Consider the following 21625-nt stretch of genomic DNA (forward strand, 5'->3'; position numbering starts at 1 on the left):
AATGTAAACTTGGTTACACAGGAACTGAATTAAAGAACAGAACAGGGTCTCAAATTTAGAAAACCAACTTATGCTTGCTTAAGGGGAAAGGTGAGTTGGGGTGCTGCATAAAACCAGAGATTGAAATGAGCACAGATAAAGTTCCTTAAGCCAAATATGGAATAGACAAGAGCTACTCCTTGCTCAACGAAATGGACTCAAAACCCCATATTAAACGCCTAAGAATGTACCTGACTAGTAAGTATCTTAAAACCTATGGATTGCTATGTCTCCAAAAGAGAATCAAGCGTGTGTACAGGGGCATAAACGCAGCAGTGATAGGATTGGAGAGGTTCGGTGAGCAAATGAAGACCGTTTGAAGTCATATTGCATGGTACCCATTCCACGGGTCTCAACTCTCCAGGTTTAAGGTATTCTTCCTTCAGCTAAAACATGCATGTGGAACCCAGAGTATGATCAACCGTGTGAACGGGAGACGTGTTCAAATATGTCTCAGTTTTCCTCCCCTGGTACTCGGGTGCAACATTCCAGACGCTTTACTAACACTCTCCCCACTTGGAGAGTCAGCGTCTTTAACCTCCTGTTTGGCTCAGTTTGCAATTTCTGCGGAAGATGAACAGGAATAGCAAGAAACAATGAGAGGCTAGCTGGAGGTGTCTGTACGGGCAAATTTAACTCCCATTTCCCACCAGGAAGGGGAAATAACCAAAGGCTCAGCGTGCCGTACCGGAACCAGATTAGGGCCTGAAGCCATCCTGCGGTGTTGCGGGCAGCTCAAAAGAAAGCGAGTTGAAGAAAGGAGCTCAGGGGCACTGTAATTCACAAACCTGCAGAGTTATAAATGACAGCTATCGTCCAAAAATATACTGAAGTAAGGCTGCCAAGAGGACTTGAAAGCGGGGCAGAATTGCAGGAAACCGATTTCAGGAGGTAGACTGGAATTGCATTGAAAGCTTAGGAAAAGAGGCAGAACGTCCACAATGATGCACTTGGCCAAAAAGGGCGTACGCGTTTTTTCCTGAATATATTCTGGAAAAAACGCATACACACTTTTTGGCCAACCAAGCAAGCTTGCAAAGGAAATCTGCACTACAATGAAGTCTCACTTCCCCCCGGTCAAAAGGGCCATCTGAAAAATGTGTAAAATCCAGAAAGGCAGGACAGGCCATGGAGAACTGGGAGCCTTGTTATGCTGATGGGCGGGATGTAAATTGTCAACAACCACTCGGGAGAAGTGTATGGTGTTTCCTGAAACATCTAAAAAACAAAGCAACAGAGCCTAGGGCACTGCCACTTATGGTCCTATAGCTTAGGGAAATTAAAATCAAAAAGACACAGCCACCCCAAAGTTTGGGACGGCTCTGTTTACAAGAACCTCGTTTACAGTACAAGTTCAACATGGCAGAAAGTGAAAAATGGATAAAGAAGTTGTGGTATTTACTTACAAAGCAATATCACTCAGCAATAAAATCTATGTCATCAGGCCCTTAGCAGCACAATGAATGGATTCAGGTATGATGATTCTAACTGAAATAAGTCACACAGAAAAAGAAACATCATAAGATATCAGTAATACACGGAATGTAAACTTGGCTACACAGGAACTGAATTACAGAACAGAACAGGGTCTCAAATTTAGAAAACCAACTTATGCTTGCTTAAGGGGAAAGGTGAGTTGGGGTGCTGCATAAAACCAGAGATTGAAATGAGCACAGATAAAGTTCCTGAAGCCAAATATGGAATAGACAAGAGCTACTCCTTGCTCAACGAAATGGACACAACACCCCATATTAAACGCCTAAGAATGTACCTGACTAGTGAGTATCTTAAAACCTATGGATTGCTATGTCTCCAAAAGAGAATCAAGCATGTGTACAGGGGCATAAACGCAGCAGTGATAGGATTGGAGAGGTTCGGTGAGCAAATGAAGACCCTTTGAAGTCATACTGCATGGTACCCATTGCACGGGTCTCAACTCTCCAGGTTTAAGGTATTCTTCCTTCAGCTAAAACATGCATGTGGAACCCAGAGTATGATCAACCATGTGAACGGGAGACGTGTTCAAATATGTCTCAGTTTTCCTCCCGTGGTACTCGGTTGCAACATTCCAGACGCTTTACTAACACTCTCCCGACTTGGAGAGTCAGTCCCTTTAACCTCCTGTTTGGCCCAGTTTGCAATTTCTGCGGAAGATGAACAGGAATAGCGAGAACTAATGAGAGACTAGCTGGAGGTGTCTGGACGGGCAAATTTAACTCTCATTTCCCACCAGTAAGAGGAATTAACCAAAGGCTCAGCATGCCGGGCCAGAACCAGATTAGGGCCTGAAGCCATCCTGCGGTGTTGCGGCCAGGTCACAAGAAAGCGAGTTGAAGAAAGGAGCTCAGGGGCACTGTAATTCACAAACCTGCAGAGTTATAAATGACAGCTATCGTCCAAAAATAGACTGAAGTAAGGCTGCCAAGAGGACTTGAAAGCGGGGCAAAATTGCAGGAAACCGATTTCAGGAGGTAGACTGGAATTGCATTGAAAGCATAGGAAAAGAGGCAGAACGTCCACAATGATGCACTTGGCCAAAAAGGGCGTATGCGTTTTTTCCTGAATATATTCAGGAAAAAACGCATACGCACTTTTCGGACAACCAAGCAAGCTAGCAAAGGAAATCTGCACTACAATGAAGTCTCACTTCCCCCCGGTCAAAAGGGCCATCTGAAAAAAGTGTAAAATCCAGAAAGGCAGGACAGGCCATGGAGAACTGGGAGCCTTGTTATGCTGATGGGCGGGATGTAAATTGCCAACAGACATTCGGGAGAAGTGTATGGTGTTTCCTGAAACATCTAAAAAACAAAGCAACAGAGCCTAGGGCACTTCCACTAATGATCCTATAGCTTAGGGAAATTAAAATCAAAAAGACACAGCCACCCCAAAGTTTGGGACGCCTCCGTTTTCAAGAACCTCGTTTACAGTACAAGTTCAATATCACAGAAAGTGAAAATGGATAAAGAACTTGTGGTACTTACGTACAATGCAGTATCACTCAGCAATGAAATCTATGTCATCAGGCCCGTAGCAGCATAATGAGTGGATTCAGGTACGATGATTCTAACTGAAATAAGTCACACAGAAAAAGAAACATCATAAGATATCAGTAATACACGGAATGTAAACTTGGTTACACAGGAACTGAATTAAAGAACAGAACAGGGTCTCAAATTTAGAAAACCAACTTATGCTTGCTTAAGGGGAAAGGTGAGTTGGGGTGCTGCATAAAACCAGAGATTGAAATGAGCACAGATAAAGTTCCTTAAGCCAAATATGGAATAGACAAGAGCTACTCCTTGCTCAACGAAATGGACTCAAAACCCCATATTAAACGCCTAAGAATGTACCTGACTAGTAAGTATCTTAAAACCTATGGATTGCTATGTCTCCAAAAGAGAATCAAGCGTGTGTACAGGGGCATAAACGCAGCAGTGATAGGATTGGAGAGGTTCGGTGAGCAAATGAAGACCGTTTGAAGTCATATTGCATGGTACCCATTCCACGGGTCTCAACTCTCCAGGTTTAAGGTATTCTTCCTTCAGCTAAAACATGCATGTGGAACCCAGAGTATGATCAACCGTGTGAACGGGAGACGTGTTCAAATATGTCTCAGTTTTCCTCCCCTGGTACTCGGGTGCAACATTCCAGACGCTTTACTAACACTCTCCCCACTTGGAGAGTCAGCGTCTTTAACCTCCTGTTTGCCCCAGTTTGCAATTTCTGCGGAAGATGAACAGGAATAGGGATAACCAATGAGAGACTAGCTGGAGGTGTCTGGACGGGCAAATTCAACTCTCATTTCCCACCAGGAAGAGGAAATAACCGAAGGCTCAGCGTGCCGTGCCGGAACCAGATTAGGGCCTGAAGCCATCCTGCGGTGTTGCGGCCAGGTCACAAGAAAGCGAGTTGAAGAAAGGAGCTCAGGGACACTGTAATTCACAAACCTGCAGAGTTATAAATGACAGCTATCGTCCAAAAATATAGTGAAGTAAGGCTGCCAAGAGGACTTGAAAGCGGGGCAGAATTGCAGGAAACCGATTTCAGGAGGTAGACTGGAATTGCATTGAAAGCATAGGAAAAGAGGCAGAACGTCCACAATGACGCACTTGGCCAAAAAGGGCGTATGCGTTTTTTCCTGAATATATTCAGGAAAAAACGCATACGCCCTTTTTGGCCAACCAAGCAAGCTTGCAAAGGAAATCTGCACTACAATGAAGTCTCACTTCCCCCCGGTCAAAAGGGCCATCTGAAAAAAGTGTAAAATCCAGAAAAGCAGGACAGGCCATGGAGAACTGGGAGCCTTGTTATGCTGATGGGCGGGATGTAAATTGCCAACAGACACTCGGGAGAAGTGTATGGTGTTTCCTGAAACATCTAAAAAACAAAGCAACAGAGCCTAGGGCACTTCCACTTATGCTCCTATAGCTTAGGGAAATTAAAATCAAAAAGACACAGCCACCCCAAAGTTTGGGACGCCTCTGTTTACAAGAACCTCATTTACCGTACAAGTTCAATATCACAGAAAGTGAAAAATGGATAAAGAACTTGTGGTACTTACGTACAATGCAGTATCACTCAGCAATGAAATCTATGTCATCAGGCCCGCAGCAGCATAATGAGTGGATTCAGGTACGATGATTCTAACTGAAATAAGTCACACAGAAAAAGAAACATCATAAGATATCACTAATACACGGAATGTAAACTTGGCTACACAGGAACTGAATTCCAAAACAGAACAGGGTCTCAAATTTAGAAAACCAACTTATGCTTGCTTAAGGGGAAAGGTGAGTTGGGGTGCTGTATAAAACCAGAGATTGAAATGAGCACAGATAAAGTTCCTTAAGCCAAATATGGAATAGACAAGAGCTACTCCTTGCTCAACGAAATGGACTCAACACCCCATATTAAACGCCTAAGAATGTACCTGACTAGTAAGTATCTTAAAACCTATGGATTGCTATGTCTCCAAAAGAGAATCAAGCGTGTGTACAGGGGCATAAACACAGCAGTGATAGGATTGGAGAGGTTCGGTGAGCAAATGAAGACCCTTTGAAGTCATATTGCATGGTACCCATTACAAGGGTCTCAACTCTCCAGGTTTAAGGTATTCTTCCTTCAGCTAAAACATGCATGTGGAACCCAGAGTATGATCAACCGTGTGAACGGGAGATGTGTTCAAATATGTGTCAGTTTTCCTCCCCTGGTACTCGGGTGCAACATTCCAGACGCTTTACTAACACTCTCCCCACTTGGAGAGTCAGCGCCTTTAACCTCCTGTTTGGCACAGTTTGCAATTTCTGCGGAAGATGAACAGGAATAGGGAGAACCAATGAGAGACTAGCTGGAGGTGTCTGGATGGGCAAATTTAACTCTCATTTCCCACCAGGAAGAGGAAATAACCAAAGGCTCAGCGTGCCGTACCGGAACCAGAGTAGGGCCTGAAGCCATCCTGCGGTGTTGCGGCCAGCTCAAAAGAAAGCGAGTTGAAGAAAGGAGCTCAGGGGCACTGTAATTCACAAACCTGCAGAGTTATAAATGACAGCTATCGTCCAAAAATAGACTGAAGTAAGGCTGCCAAGAGGACTTGAAAGCGGGGCAGAATTGCAGGAAACCGATTTCAGGAGGTAGACTGGAATTGCATTGAAAGCATAGGAAAAGAGGCAGAACGTCCACAATGATGCACTTGGCCAAAAAGGGCGTATGCGTTTTTTCCTGAATATATTCAGGAAAAAACGCATACGCCCTTTTTGGCCAACCAAGCAAGCTTGCAAAGGAAATCTGCACTACAATGAAGTCTCACTTCCCCCCGGTCAAAATGGCCATCTGAAAAAAGTGTAAAATCCAGAAAGGCAGGACAGGCCATGGAGAACTGGGAGCCTTGTTATGCTGGTGGGCGGGATGTAAATTGCCAACAGACACTCGGGAGAAGTGTATGGTGTTTCCTGAAACATCTAAAAAACAAAGCAACAGAGCCTAGGGAACTTCCACTTATGGTCCTATAGCTTAGGGAATTTAAAATCAAAAAGACACAGCCACCCCAAAGTTTCGAATGGGTTTGTTTACAAGAACCTCGTTTACAGTACAAGTTCAACATCGCAGAAAGTGAAAAATGGATAAAGAAGTTGTGGTATTTACTTACAAAGCAATATCACTCAGCAATGAAATCTGTGTCATCAGGCCCTTAGCAGCACAATGAGTGGATTCAGGTATGATGATTCTAACTGAAATAAGTCACACAGAAAAAGAAACATCATAAGGTATCAGTAATACACGGAATGGAAACTTGGCTACACAGGAACTGAGTTACAGAACAGAACAGGGTCTCAAATTTAGAAAACCAACTTATGCTTGCTTAAGGTTAAAGGTGAGTTGGGGTGCTGCATAAAACCAGAGATTGAAATGAGCACAGATAAAGTTCCTTAAGACAAATATGGAATAGACAAGAGCTACTCCTTGCTCAACAAAATGGACTCAACACCGCATATTAAATGCCTAAGAATGTACCTGACTTGTAAGTATCTTAAAACCTATGGATTGCTATGTCTCCGAAAGAGAATCAAGCATGTGTACAGGGGCATAAACGCAGCAGTGATAGGATTGGAGAGGTTCGTGAGCAAATGAAGGCCCTTTGAAGTCATATTGCATGGTACCCATTCCACGGGTTTCAACTACCCAGGTTTAAGGTATTCTTCCTTCAGCTAAAACATGCATGTGGAACCTAGAGTATGAACAACCATGTGATCGGGAGACGTGTTCAAATATGTCTCAGTTTTCGTACCCTGGTACTCGGGTGCAACATTCCAGACGCTTTACTAACACTCTCCCCACTTGGAGAGTCAGCGCCTTTAACCTCCTGTTTGGCCCAGTTTGCAATTTCTGCGGAAGATGAACAGGAATAGCGAGAACCAATGAGAGACTAGCTGGAGGTGTCTGGACGGGCAAATTTAACTCTCATTTCCCACCAGGAAGAGGAAATAACCAAAGGCTCAGCATGCCGTGCCGGAACCAGATTAGGGCCTGAAGCCATCCTGCGGTGTTGCGGCCAGGTCACAAGAAAGCGAGTTGAAGAAAGGAGCTCAGGGGCACTGTAATTCACAAACCTGCAGAGTTATAAATGACAGCTATCGTCCAAAAATAGACTGAAGTAAGGCTGCCAAGAGGACTTGAAAGCGGGGCAGAATTGCAGGAAACTGATTTCAGGAGGTAGACTGGAATTGCATTGAAAGCATAGGAAAAGAGGCAGAACGTCCACAATGATGCACTTGGCCAAAAAGTGCGTATGCGTTTTTTCCTGAATATATTCAGGAAAAAACGCATACGCCCTTTTTGGCCAACCAAGCAAGCTTGCAAAGGAAATCTGCCCTACAATGAAGTCTCACTTCCCCCTGGTCAAAAGGGCCATCTGAAAAAAGTGTAAAATCCAGAAAGGCAGGACAGGCCATGGAGAACTGGGAGCCTTGTTATGCTGATGGGCGGGATGTAAATTGCCAACAACCACTCGGGAGAAGTGTATGGTGTTTCCTGAAACATCTAAAAAACAAAGCAACAGAACCTAGGGCACTTCCACTTATGGTCCTATAGCTTAGGGAAATTAAAATCAAAAAGACACAGCCACCCCAAAGTTTGGAACGGCTCTGTTTACAAGAACCTCGTTTACAGTACAAGTTCAACATCGCAGAAAGTGAAAAATGGATAAAGAAGTTGTGGTATTTACTTACAAAGCAATATCACTCAGCAATGAAATCTATGTCATCAGGTCCTCAGCAGCACAATGAGTGGATTCAGGTATGATGATTCTAACTGAAATAAGTCACACAGAAAAAGAAACATCATAAGATATCAGTAATACACGGAATGGAAACTTGGCTACACAGGAACTGAATTACAGAACAGAACAGGGTCTCAAATTTAGAAAACCAACTTATGCTTGCTTAAGGGTAAAGGTGAGTTGGGGTGCTGCATAAAACCAGAGATTGAAATGAGCACAGATAAAGTTCCTTACGTCAAATATGGAATAGACAAGAGCTACTCCTTGCTCAACGAAATGGACTCAACACCGCATATTAAACGCCTAAGAATGTACCTGACTAGTAAGTATCTTAAAACCTATGGATTGCTATGTCTCCGAAAGAGAATCAAGCATGTGTACAGGGGCATAAACGCAGCAGTGATAGGATTGGAGAGGTTCAGTGAGCAAATGAAGACCCTTTGAAGTCATATTGCATGGTACCCTTTCCACGGGTCTTAACTCTCCAGGTTTAAGGTATTCTTCCTTCAGCTAAAACATGCATGTGGAACCCAAGTATGATCAACCATGTGAACGGGAGACGTGTTCAAATATGTCTCAGTTTTCCTCCCCTGGTACTCGGGTGCAACATTCCAGACGCTTTACTAACACTCTCCCCACTTGGAGAGTCAGCGCCTTTAACCTCCTGTTTGGCCCAGTTTGCAATTTCTGCGGAAGATGAACAGGAATAGCGAGAACCAATGAGAGACTAGCTGGAGGTGTCTGCACGGGCAAATTTAACTCTCACTTCCCACCAGGAAGAGGAAATAACCAAAGGCTCAGCGTGTCGTGCCGGAACCAGATTAGGGCCTGAAGCCATCCTGCGGTGTTGCGGCCAGGTCACAAGAAAGCGAGTTGAAGAAAGGAGCTCAGGGGCACTGTAATTCACAAACCTGCAGAGTTATAAATGACAGCTATCGTCCAAAAATATACTGAAGTAAGGCTGCCAAGAGGACTTGAAAGTGGGGCAGAATTGCAGGAAACCGATTTCAGGAGGTAGACTGGAATTGCATTGAAAGCATAGGAAAAGAGGCAGAACGTCCACAATGATGCACTTGACCAAAAAGGGCGTATGCGTTTTTTCCTGAATATATTCAGGAAAAAACGCATACGCCCTTTTTGGCCAACCAAGCAAGCTTGCAAAGGAAATCTGCCCTACAATGAAGTCTCACTTCCCCCCAGTCAAAAGGGACATCTGAAAAAAGTGTAAAATCCAGAAAGGCAGGACAGGCCATGGAGAACTGGGAGCCTTGTTATGCTGATGGGCGGGATGTAAATTGCCAACAACCACTCGGGAGAAGTGTATGGTGTTTCCTGAAACATCTAAAAAACAAAGCAACAGAACGTAGGGCACTTCCACTTATGGTCCTATAGCTTAGGGAAATTAAAATAAAAAAGACACAGCCACCCCAAAGTTTGGAACGGCTCTGTTTACAAGAACCTCGTTTACAGTACAATTTCAACATCGCAGAAAGTGAAAAATGGATAAAAAATGGATACTTACAAAGCAATATCACTCAGCAATGAAATCTGTGTCATCAGGCCCTTAGCAGCACAAGTGGATTCAGGTATGATGATTCTAACTGAAATAAGTCACACAGAAAAAGAAACATCATAAGATATCACTAATACACGGAATGTAAACTTGGCTACACAGGAACTGAATTCCAAAACAGAACAGGGTCTCAAATTTAGAAAACCAACTTATGCTTGCTTAAGGGGAAAGGTGAGTTGGGGTGCTGCATAAAACCAGAGATTGAAATGAGCACAGATAAAGTTCCTTAAGCCAAATATGGAATAGACAAGAGCTACTCCTTGCTCAACGAAATGGACTCAAAACCCCATATTAAACGCCTAAGAATGTACCTGACTAGTAAGTATCTTAAAACCTATGGATTGCTATGTCTCCAAAAGAGAATCAAGCGTGTGTACAGGGGCATAAACGCAGCAGTGATAGGATTGGAGAGGTTCGGTGAGCAAATGAAGACCGTTTGAAGTCATATTGCATGGTACCCATTCCACGGGTCTCAACTCTCCAGGTTTAAGGTATTCTTCCTTCAGCTAAAACATGCATGTGGAACCCAGAGTATGATCAACCGTGTGAACGGGAGACGTGTTCAAATATGTCTCAGTTTTCGTACCCTGGTACTCGGGTGCAACATTCCAGACGCTTTACTAACACTCTCCCCACTTGGAGAGTCAGCGCCTTTAACCTCCTGTTTGGCCCAGTTTGCAATTTCTGCGGAAGATGAACAGGAATAGGGATAACCAATGAGAGACTAGCTGGAGGTGTCTGGACGGGCAAATTCAACTCTCATTTCCCACCAGGAAGAGGAAATAACCGAAGGCTCAGCGTGCCGTGCCGGAACCAGATTAGGGCCTGAAGCCATCCTGCGGTGTTGCGGCCAGGTCACAAGAAAGCGAGTTGAAGAAAGGAGCTCAGGGACACTGTAATTCACAAACCTGCAGAGTTATAAATGACAGCTATCGTCCAAAAATATAGTGAAGTAAGGCTGCCAAGAGGACTTGAAAGCGGGGCAGAATTGCAGGAAACCGATTTCAGGAGGTAGACTGGAATTGCATTGAAAGCATAGGAAAAGAGGCAGAACGTCCACAATGACGCACTTGGCCAAAAAGGGCGTATGCGTTTTTTCCTGAATATATTCAGGAAAAAACGCATACGCCCTTTTTGGCCAACCAAGCAAGCTTGCAAAGGAAATCTGCACTACAATGAAGTCTCACTTCCCCCCGGTCAAAAGGGCCATCTGAAAAAAGTGTAAAATCCAGAAAATCAGGACAGGCCATGGAGAACTGGGAGCCTTGTTATGCTGATGGGCGGGATGTAAATTGCCAACAGACACTCGGGAGAAGTGTATGGTGTTTCCTGAAACATCTAAAAAACAAAGCAACAGAGCCTAGGGCACTTCCACTTATGTTCCTATAGCTTAGGGAAATTAAAATCAAAAAGACACAGCCACCCCAAAGTTTGGGACGCCTCTGTTTACAAGAACCTCATTTACCGTACAAGTTCAATATCACAGAAAGTGAAAAATGGATAAAGAACTTGTGGTACTTACGTACAATGCAGTATCACTCAGCAATGAAATCTATGTCATCAGGCCCGTAGCAGCATAATGAGTGGATTCAGGTACGATGATTCTAACTGAAATAAGTCACACAGAAAAAGAAACATCATAAGATATCACTAATACACGGAATGTAAACTTGGCTACACAGGAACTGAATTCCAAAACAGAACAGGGTCTCAAATTTAGAAAATCAACTTATGCTTGCTTAAGGGGAAAGGTGAGTTGGGGTGCTGTATAAAACCAGAGATTGAAATGAGCACAGATAAAGTTCCTTAAGCCAAATATGGAATAGACAAGAGCTACTCCTTGCTCAACGAAATGGACTCAACACCCCATATTAAACGCCTAAGAATGTACCTGACTAGTAAGTATCTTAAAACCTATGGATTGCTATGTCTCCAAAAGAGAATCAAGCGTGTGTACAGGGGCATAAACACAGCAGTGATAGGATTGGAGAGGTTCGGTGAGCAAATGAAGACCCTTTGAAGTCATATTGCATGGTACCCATTACAAGGGTCTCAACTCTCCAGGTTTAAGGTATTCTTCCTTCAGCTAAAACATGCATGTGGAGCCCAGAGTATGATCAACCGTGTGAACGGGAGACGTGTTCAAATATGTGTCAGTTTTCCTCCCCTGGTACTCGGGTGCAACATTCCAGACGCTTTACTAACACTCTCCCCACTTGGAGAGTCAGCGCCTTTAACCTCCTGTTTGGCACAGTTTGCAATTTCTGCGGAAGATGAACAGGAATAGGGAGAACCAATGAGAGACTAGCTGGAGGTGTCTGGATGGGCAAATTTAACTCTCATTTCCCACCAGGAAGAGGAAATAACCAAAGGCTCAGCGTGCCGTACCAGAACCAGATTAGGGCCTGAAGCCATCCTGCGGTGTTGCGGCCAGGTCACAAGAAAGCGAGTTGAAGAAAGGAGCTCAGGGGCACTGTAATTCACAAACCTGCAGAGTTATAAATGACAGCTATCGTCCAAAAATAGACTGAGGTAAGGCTGCCAAGAGGACTTGAAAGCGGGGCAGAATTGCAGGAAACCGATTTCAGGAGGTAGACTGGAATTGCATTGAAAGCATAGGAAAAGAGGCAGAACGTCCACAATGATGCACTTGGCCAAAAAGGGCGTATAAGTTTTTTCCTGAAAGGAAAAAACGCATACGCCCTTTTTGGCCAACCAAGCAAGCTTGCAAAGGAAATCTGCACTACAATGAAGTCTCACTTCCCCCCCGGTCAAAAGGGCCATCTGAAAAAAGTGTAAAATCCAGAAAGGCAGGACAGGCCATGGAGAACTGGGAGCCTTGTTATGCTGATGGGCGGGATGTAAATTGCCAACAGACACTCGGGAGAATGTATGGTGTTTCCTGAAACATCTAAAAAACGAAGCAACAGAGCCTAGGGCACTTCCACTTATGGTCCTATAGCTTAGGGAAATTAAAATAAAAAAGACACAGCCACCCCAAAGTTTGGAACGGCTCTGTTTACAAGAACCTCGTTTACAGTACAAGTTCAACATCGCAGAAAGTGAAAAATGGATAAAGAATTTGTGGTATTTACTTACAAAGCAATATCACTCAGCAATGAAATCTATGTCATCAGGCCCTTAGCAGCACAATGAGTGGATTCAGGTATGATGATTCTAACTGAAATAAGTCACACAGAAAAAGAAACATCATAAGATATCAGTAATACACGGAATGTAAACTTGGCTACACAGGAACTGAATTACAGAACAGAACAGGGTCTCAAATTTAGAAAACCAACTTATGCTTGCTTAAGGGGAAAGGTGAGTTGGGGTGCTGCATAAAACCAGAGATCGAAATGAGCACAGATAAAGTTCCTTAAGCCAAATATGGAATAGACAAGAGCTACTCCTTGCTCAACGAAATGGACTCAACACCGCATATTAAACGCCTAAGAATGTACCTGACTAGTAAGTATCTTAAAACCTATGGATTGCTATGTCTCCGAAAGAGAATCAAGCATGTGTACAGGGGCATAAACGCAGCACTGATAGGATTGGAGAGGTTCGGTGAGCAAATGAAGACCCTTTGAAGTCATATTGCATGGTACCCATTCCACGGGTTTCAACTACCCAGGTTTAAGGTATTCTTCCTTCAGCTAAAACATGCATGTGGAACCTAGAGTATGATCAACCATGTGATCGGGAGACGTGTTCAAATATGTCTCAGTTTTCGTACCCTGGTACTCGGGTGCAATATTCCAGACGCTTTACTAACACTCTCACGACTTGGAGAGTCAGTCCCTTTAACCTCCTGTTTGGCCCAGTTTGCAATTTCTGTGGAAGATGAACAGGAATAGCGAGAACCAATGAGAGACTAGCTGGAGGTGTCTGAACGGGCAAATTTAACTCTCATTTCCCAGCAGGAAGAGGAATTAACCAAAGGCTCAGCATGCCGTGCCGGAACCAGATTAGGGCCTGAAGCCATCCTGCAGTGTTGCGGCCAGGTCACAAGAAAGCGAGTTGAAGAAAGGAGCTCAGGGGCACTGTAATTCACAAACCTGCAGAGTTATAAATGACAGCTATCGTCCAAAATTAGACTGAAGTAAGGCTGCCAAGAGGACTTGAAAGTGGGGCAGAATTGCAGGAAATCGATTTCAGGAGGTAGACTGGAATTGCATTGAAAGCATAGGAAAAGAGGCAGAACGTCCACAATGATGCACTTGGCCAAAAAGGGCGTATGCGTTTTTTCCTGAATATATTCAGGAAAAAACGCATACGCCCTTTTTGGCCAACCAAGCAAGCTTGCAAAGGAAATCTGCACTACAATGAAGACTCACTTCCCCCCGGTCAAAAGGGCCATCTGAAAAAAGTGTAAAATCCAGAAAGGCAGGACAGGTCATGGAGAACTGGGAGCCTTGTTATGCTGATGGGCGGGATGTAAATTGCCAACAACCACTCGGGAGAAGTGTATGGTGTTTCCTGAAACATCTAAAAAACAAAGCAACAGAGCCTAGGGCACTTCCACTTATGGTCCTATAGCTTAGGGAAATTAAAATCAAAAAGACACAGCCACCCCAAAATTTGGGACGCCTCCGTTTACAAGAACCTCGTTTACCATACAAGTTCAATATCACAGAAAGTGAAAAATGGATAAAGAACTTGTGGTACTTACATACAATGCAGTATCACTCAGCAATGAAATCTATGTCATCAGGCCCGTAGCAGCATAATGAGTGGATTCAGGTACGATGATTCTAACTGAAATAAGTCACACAGAAAAAGAAACATCATAAGATATCACTAATACACGGAATGTAAACTTGGCTACACAGGAACTGCATTCCAAAACAGAACAGGGTCTCAAATTTAGAAAACCAACTTATGCTTGCTTAAGGGGAAAGGTGAGTTGGGGTGCTGCATAAAACCAGAGGTTGAAATGAGCACAGATAAAGTTCCTTAAGCCAAATATGGAATAGACAAGAGCTACTCCTTGCTCAACAAAATGGACTCAACACCCCATATTAAACGCCTAAGAATGTACCTGACTAGTAAGTATCTTAAAACCTATGGATTGCTATGTCTCCAAAAGAGAATCAAGCGTGTGTAAAGGGGCATAAACGCACCAGTGATAGGATTGGAGAGGTTCGGTGAACAAATGAAGACCCTTTAAAGTCATATTGCATGGTACCCTTTACACGGGTCTCAACTCTCCAGGTTTAAGGTATTCTTCCTTCAGCTAAAACATGCATGTGGAACCTAGAGTATGATCAACCATGTGATCGAGAGACGTGTTCAAATATGTCTCAGTTTTCGTACCCTGGTACTCGGGTGCAACATTCCAGACGCTTTACTAACACTCTCCCCACTTGGAGAGTCAGCGCCTTTAAACTCCTGTTTGGCCCAGTTTGCAATTTCTGCGGAAGATGAACAGGAATAGCGAGAACCGATGAGAGACTAGCTGGAGGTGTCTGGACGGGCAAATTTAACTCTCATTTCCCACCAGGAAGAGGAATTAACCAAAGGCTCAGCGTGCCGTGCCGGAACCAGATTAGGGCCTGAAGCCATCCTGCGGTGTTGCGGCCAGGTCACAAGAAAGCGAATTGAAGAAAGGAGCTCAGGGACACTGTAATTCACAAACCTGCAGAGTTATAAATGACAGCTATCGTCCAAAAATATACTGAAGTAAGGCTGCCAAGAGGACTTGAAAGCGGGGCAGAATTGCAGGAAACCAATTTCAGGAGGTAGACTGGAATTGCATTGAAAGCATAGGAAAAGAGGCAGAACGTCCACAATGATGCACTTGGCCAAAAAGGGCGTATGCGTTTTTTCCTGAATATATTCAGGAAAAAACGCATACGCCCTTTTTGGCCAACCAAGCAAACTTGCAAAGGAAATCTGCACTACAATGAAGTCTCACTTCCCCCCGGTCAAAAGGGCCATCTGAAAAAAAGTGTAAAATCCAGAAAGGCAGGACAGGCCATGGAGAACTGGGAGCCTTGTTATGCTGATGGGCGGGATGTAAATTGCCAACAGACACTCAGGAGAAGTGTATGGTGTTTCCTGAAACATCTAAAAAACAAAGCAACAGAGCCTAGAGCACTTCCACTTATGGTCCTATAGCTTAGGGAAATTAAAATCAAAAAGACACAGCCACCTCAAAGTTTGGGAGGCCTCTGTTTACAAGAACCTCGTTTACCGTACAAGTTCAATATCACAGAAAGTGAAAAATGGATAAAGAACTTGTGGTACTTACGTACAATGCAGTGTCATTGAGCAATGAAATCTATGTCATCAGGCCCGTAGCAGCATAATGAGTAGATTCAGGTACGATGATTCTAACTGAAATAAGTCACACAGAAAAAGAAACATCATAAGATATCACTAATACACGGAATGTAAACTTGGCTACACAGGAACTGAATTCCAAAACAGAACAGGTTCTAAAATTTAGAAATCCAACTTATGCTTGCTTAAGGGGAAAGGTGAGTTGGGGTGCTGCATAAAACCAGAGATTGAAATGAGCACAGATAAAGTTCCTTAAGCCAAATATGGAATAGACAAGAGCTACTCCTTCCTCAACGAAAAGGACTCAACACCCCATATTAAACGCCTAAGAATGTACCTGACTAGTAAGTATCTTAAAACCTATGGATTGCTATGTCTCCAAAAGATAATCAAGCATGTGTACAGGGTCATAAACGCAGCAGTGATAGGATTGGAGAGGTTCGGTGAGCAAATGAAGACCCTTTGAAGTCATATTGCATGGTACCCATTAAACGTGTTTCAACTACCCAGTTTTAAGGTATTCTTCCTTCAGCTAAAACATGCATGTGGAACCTAGAGTATGATCAACCATGTTATTGGGAGACGTGTTCAAATATGTCTCAGTTTTCGTACCCTTGTACTCGGGTGCAACATTCCAGATGCTTTACTAACTCTCTCCCAACTTGGAGAGTCAGTCCCATTAACCTCCTGTTTGGCCCAGTTTGCAATTTCTGCAGAACATGAACAGGAATAGGGAGAACCAATGACAGACTAGCTGGAGGTGTCTGGACGGTCAAACTTAATTCTCATTGCCCAGCAGGAAGAGGAATTAACCAAAGGCTCAGCGTGCCGTGCCAGAACCAGATTAGGGCCTGAAGCCATCCTGCGGTGTTGCGGCCAGCTCAAAAGAAAGCGAGTTGAAGAAAGGAGCTCAGGGGCACTGTAATTCAAAAACCTGCAGAGTTATAAATGACAGCTATCGTCCAAAAATAGACTGAAGTAAGGCTGCCAAGAGGACTTGAAAGCGGGGCAGAATTGCAGGAAACCGATTTCAGGAGGTAGACTGGAATTGCATTGAAAGCATAGGAAAAGAGTCAGAACGTCCACAATGATGCACTTGGCCAAAAAGGGCGTATGCGTTTTTTCCTGAATATATTCAGGAAAAAACGCATACGCCCTTTTTGGCCAACCAAGCAAGCTTGCAAAGGAAATCTGCACTACAATGAAGTCTCACTTCCCCCCGGTCAAAAGGGCCATCTAAAAAAAGTGTAAAATCCAGAAAGGAAGGACAGGCCATGGAGAACTGGGAGCCTTGTTATGCTGATGGGCGGGATGTAAATTGCCAACAGACACTCGGGAGAAGTGTATGGTGTTTCCTGAAACATCTAAAAAACAAAGCAACACAGCCTAGGGCACTTCCACTTATGGTCCTATAGCTTAGGGAAATTAAAATCAAAAAGACACAGCCACCCCAAAGTTTGGGACGCCTCTGTTTACAAGAACCTCGTTTACCGTTCAAGTTCAATATCACAGAAAGTGAAAAATGGATAAAGAACTTGTGGTACTTACGTACAATGCAGTATCACTCAGCAATGAAATCTATGTCATCAGGCCCGTAGCAGCATAATGAGTAGATTCAGGTACGATGACTCTAACTGAAATAAGTCACACAGAAAAAGAAACATCATAAGATATCACTAATACACGGAATGTAAACTTGGCTACACAGGAACTGAATTCCAAAACAGAACAGGGTCTCAAATTTAGAAAACCAACTTATGCTTGCTTAAGGGCAAAGATGAGTTGGGGTGCTGCATAAAACCAGAGATTGAAATGAGCACAGATAAAGTTCCTGAAGCCAAATATGGAATAGACAAGAGCTACTCCTTGCTCAACGAAATGGACTCAACACCCCATATTAAACGCCTAAGAATGTACCTGAATAGTAAGTATCTTAAAACCTATGGATTGCTATGTCTCCAAAAGAGAATCAAGCGTGTGTACAGGGGCATAAACGCAGCAGTGATAGGATTGGAGAGGTTCGGTGAACAAATGAAGACCCTTTGAAGTCATATTGCATGGTACCCATTACACGGGTCTCAACTCTCCAGGTTTAAGGTATTCTTCCTTCAGCTAAAACATGCATGTGGAACCTAGAGTATTATCAACCATGTGATCGAGAGACGTGTTCAAATATGTCTCAGTTTTCGTACCCTGGTACTAGGTTGCAACATTCCAGACGCTTTACTAACACTCTCCCCACTTGGAGAGTCAGCGCCTTTAACCTCCTGTTTGGCCCAGTTTGCAATTTCTGCGGAAGATGAACAGGAATAGCGAGAATCAATGAGAGACTAGCTGGAGGTGTCTGGATGGGCAAATTTAACTCTCATTTCCCACTAGGAAGGGGAATTAACCAAAGGCTCAGCGTGCCGTGCCGGAACCAGATTAGGGCCTGAAGCCATCCTGCGGTGTTGCGGCCAGGTCACAAGAAAGCGAGTTGAAGAAAGGAGCTCAGGGGCACTGTAATTCACAAACCTGCAGAGTTATAAATGACAGCTATCGTCCAAAAATAGACTGAAGTAAGGCTGCCAAGGGGACTTGAAAGCGGGGCAGAATTGCAGGAAACCGATTTCAGGAGGTAGACTGGAATTGCATTGAAAGCATAGGAAAAGAGGCAGAACGTCCACAATGATGCACTTGGCCATAAAGGGCGTATGCGTTTTTTCCTGAATATATTCAGGAAAAAACGCATACGCCCTTTTTGGCCAACCAAGCAAGCTTGCAAAGGAAATCTGCACTACAATGAAGTCTCACATCCCCCCGGTCAAAAGGGCCATCTAAAAAAGTGTAAATTCCTGAAAGGCAGGACAGGCCATGGAGAACTGGGAGCCTTGTTATGCTGATGGGCGGGATGTAAATTGCCAACAGACACTTGGGAGAAGTGTATGGTGTTTCCTGAAACATCTAAAAAACAAAGCAACAGAGCCTAGGGCACTTCCACTTATGGTCCTATAGATTAGGGAAATTAAAATCAAAAAGACACAGCCACCTCAAAGTTTGGAACGGCTCTGTTTACAAGAACCTCGTTTACAGTACAAGTTCAACATCGCAGAAAGTGAAAAATGGATAAAGAAGTTGTGGTATTCACTTACAAAGCAATATCACTCAGCAATGAAATCTATGTCATCAGGCCCTGAGCAGCACAATGAGTGGATTCAGGTATGATGATTCTAACTGAAATAAGTCACACAGAAAAAGAAACATCATAAGATATCAGTAATACACAGAATGGAAACCTGGCTACACAGGAACTGAATTACAGAACAGAACAGGGTCTCAAATTTAGAAAACCAACTTATGCTTGCTGAAGGGGAAAGGTGAGTTGGGGTGCTGCATAAAACCAGAGATTGAAATGAGCACAGATAAAGTTCCTTAAGCCAAATATGGAATAGACAAGAGCTACTCCTTGCTCAACGAAATGGACTCAACACCGCATATTAAACGCCTAAGAATGTACCTGACTAGTAAGTATCTTAAAACCTATGGATTGCTATGTCTCCGAAAGAGAATCAAACATGTGTACAGGGGCATAAATGCAGCAGTGATAGGATTGGAGAGGCTCGGTGAGCAAATGAAGACCCTTTGAAGTCATATTGCATGGTACCCATTCCACGGGTTTCAACTACCCAGGTTTAAGGTATTCTTCCTCCAGCTAAAACATGCATGTGGAACCTAGAGTATGATCAACCATTTGATCGGGAGACGTGTTCAAATATGTCTCAGTTTTCGTACCCTGGTACTCGGGTGCAACATTCCAGACGCTTTACTAACACTCTCTCGACTTGGAGAGTCAGTCCCTTTAACCTCCTGTTTGGCCCAGTTTGCAATTTCTGTGGAAGATGAACAGGAATAGGGAGAACCAATGAGAGACTAGCTGGAGGTGTCTGAACGGGCAAATTTAACTCTCATTTCCCACCAGGAAGAGGAATTAACCAAAGGCTCAGCGTGCCGTGCCGGAACAAGATTAGGGCCTGAAGCCATCCTGCGGTGTTGCGGCCAGTTCACAAGAAAGCGAGTTGAAGAAAGGAGCTCAGGGACACTGTAATTCACAAACCTGCAGAGTTATAAATGACAGCTATCGTCCAAAAATAGACTGAAGTAAGGCTGCCAAGAGGACATGAAAGCAGGGCAGAATTGCAGGAAACCAATTTCAGGAGGTAGACTGGAATTGCATTGAAAGCATAGGAAAAGAGGCAGAACGTCCGCAATGATGCACTTGGCCCAAAAGGGCATATGTGATTTTTCCTGAATATATTCATGAAAAAACGCATACGCACTTTTTGGCCAACCAAGCAAGCTTGCAAAGGAAATCTGCACTACAATGAAGTCTCACTTCCCCCCGGTCAAAAGGGCCATCTGAAAAAAGTGTAAAATCCAGAAAGGCAGGACAGGCCATGGAGAACTGGGAGCCTTGTTATGCTGATGGGCGGGATGTACATTGCCAACAGACACTCGGGAGAAGTGTATGGTGTTTCCTGAAACATCTAAAAAACAAAGCAACAGAGCCTAGGGCACTTCCACTTATGGTCCTATAGCTTAGGGAAATTAAAATCAAAAAGACACAGCCACCCCAAAGTTTGGGACGCCTCTGTTTACAAGAACCTCGTTTACCGTACAAGTTCAATATCACAGAAAGTGAAAAATGGATAAAGAACTTGTGGTACTTACGTACAATGCAGTATCACTCAAAAATGAAATCTATGTCATCAGGCCCGTAGCAGCATAATGAGTGGATTCAGGTACGATGACTCTAACTGAAATAAGTCACACAGAAAAAGAAACATCATAAGATATCACTAATACACGGAATGTAAACTTGGCTACAGAGGAACTGAATTCCAAAACAGAACAGGGTCTCAAATTTAGAAAACCAACTTATGCTTGCTTAAGGGTAAAGGTGAGTTGGGGTGCTGCATAAAACCAGAGATTGAAATGAGCACAGATAAAGTTCCTTAAGCCAAATATGGAATAGACAAGAGCTACTCCTTGCTCAACGAAATGGACTCAACACCCCATATTAAACGCCTAAGAATGTACCTGACTAGTAAGTATCTTAAAACCTATGGATTGCTATGTCTCCAAAAGAGAATCAAGCGTGTGTACAGGGGCACAAACGCAGCAGTGATAGGATTGGAGAGGTTCGGTGAGCAAATGAAGACCCTTTGAAGTCATATTGCATGGTACCCATTCCACGGGTTTCAACTACCCAGGTTTAAGGTATTCTTCCTTCAGGTAAAACATGCATGTGGAACCCAGAGTATGATCAACCGTGTGAACGGGAGACGTGTTCAAATATGCCTCAGTTTTCGTACCCTGGTACTCGGGTGCGACATTCCAGACACTTTACTAACACTCTCCCCACTTGGAGAGTCAGTCCCTTTAACCTCCTGTTTGGCCCAGTTTGCAATTTCGGCGGAAGATGAACAGGAATAGCGAGAACCAATGAGAGGCTAGCTGGAGGTGTCTGGACGGGCAAATTTAACTCTCATTTCCCACCAGGAAGAGGAAATGACCAAAGGCTCAGCGTGCCATCCCGGAACCAGATTAGGGCCTGAAGCCATCCTGCGGTGTTGCGGCCAGCTCACAAGAAAGCGACTTGAAGAAAGGAGCTCAGGGGCACTGTAATTCACAAACCTGCAGAGTTATAAATGACAGCTATCGTCCAAAAATAGACTGAAGTAAGGCTGCCAAGAGGACTTGAAAGCAGGGCAGAATTGCAGGAAACCAATTTCAGGAGGTAGACTGGAATTGCATTGAAAGCATAGGAAAAGAGGCAGAACGTCCGCAATGATGCACTTGGCCAAAAAGGGCATATGTGATTTTTCCTGAATATATTCAGGAAAAAACGCATACGCACTTTTTGGCCAACCAAGCAAGCTTGCAAAGGAAATCTGCACTACAATGAAGTCTCA

This window comes from Delphinus delphis, chromosome 2 (assembly GCF_949987515.2).
Source record: "Delphinus delphis chromosome 2, mDelDel1.2, whole genome shotgun sequence".
NCBI classification, from domain to species: Eukaryota; Metazoa; Chordata; class Mammalia; order Artiodactyla; family Delphinidae; genus Delphinus; species Delphinus delphis.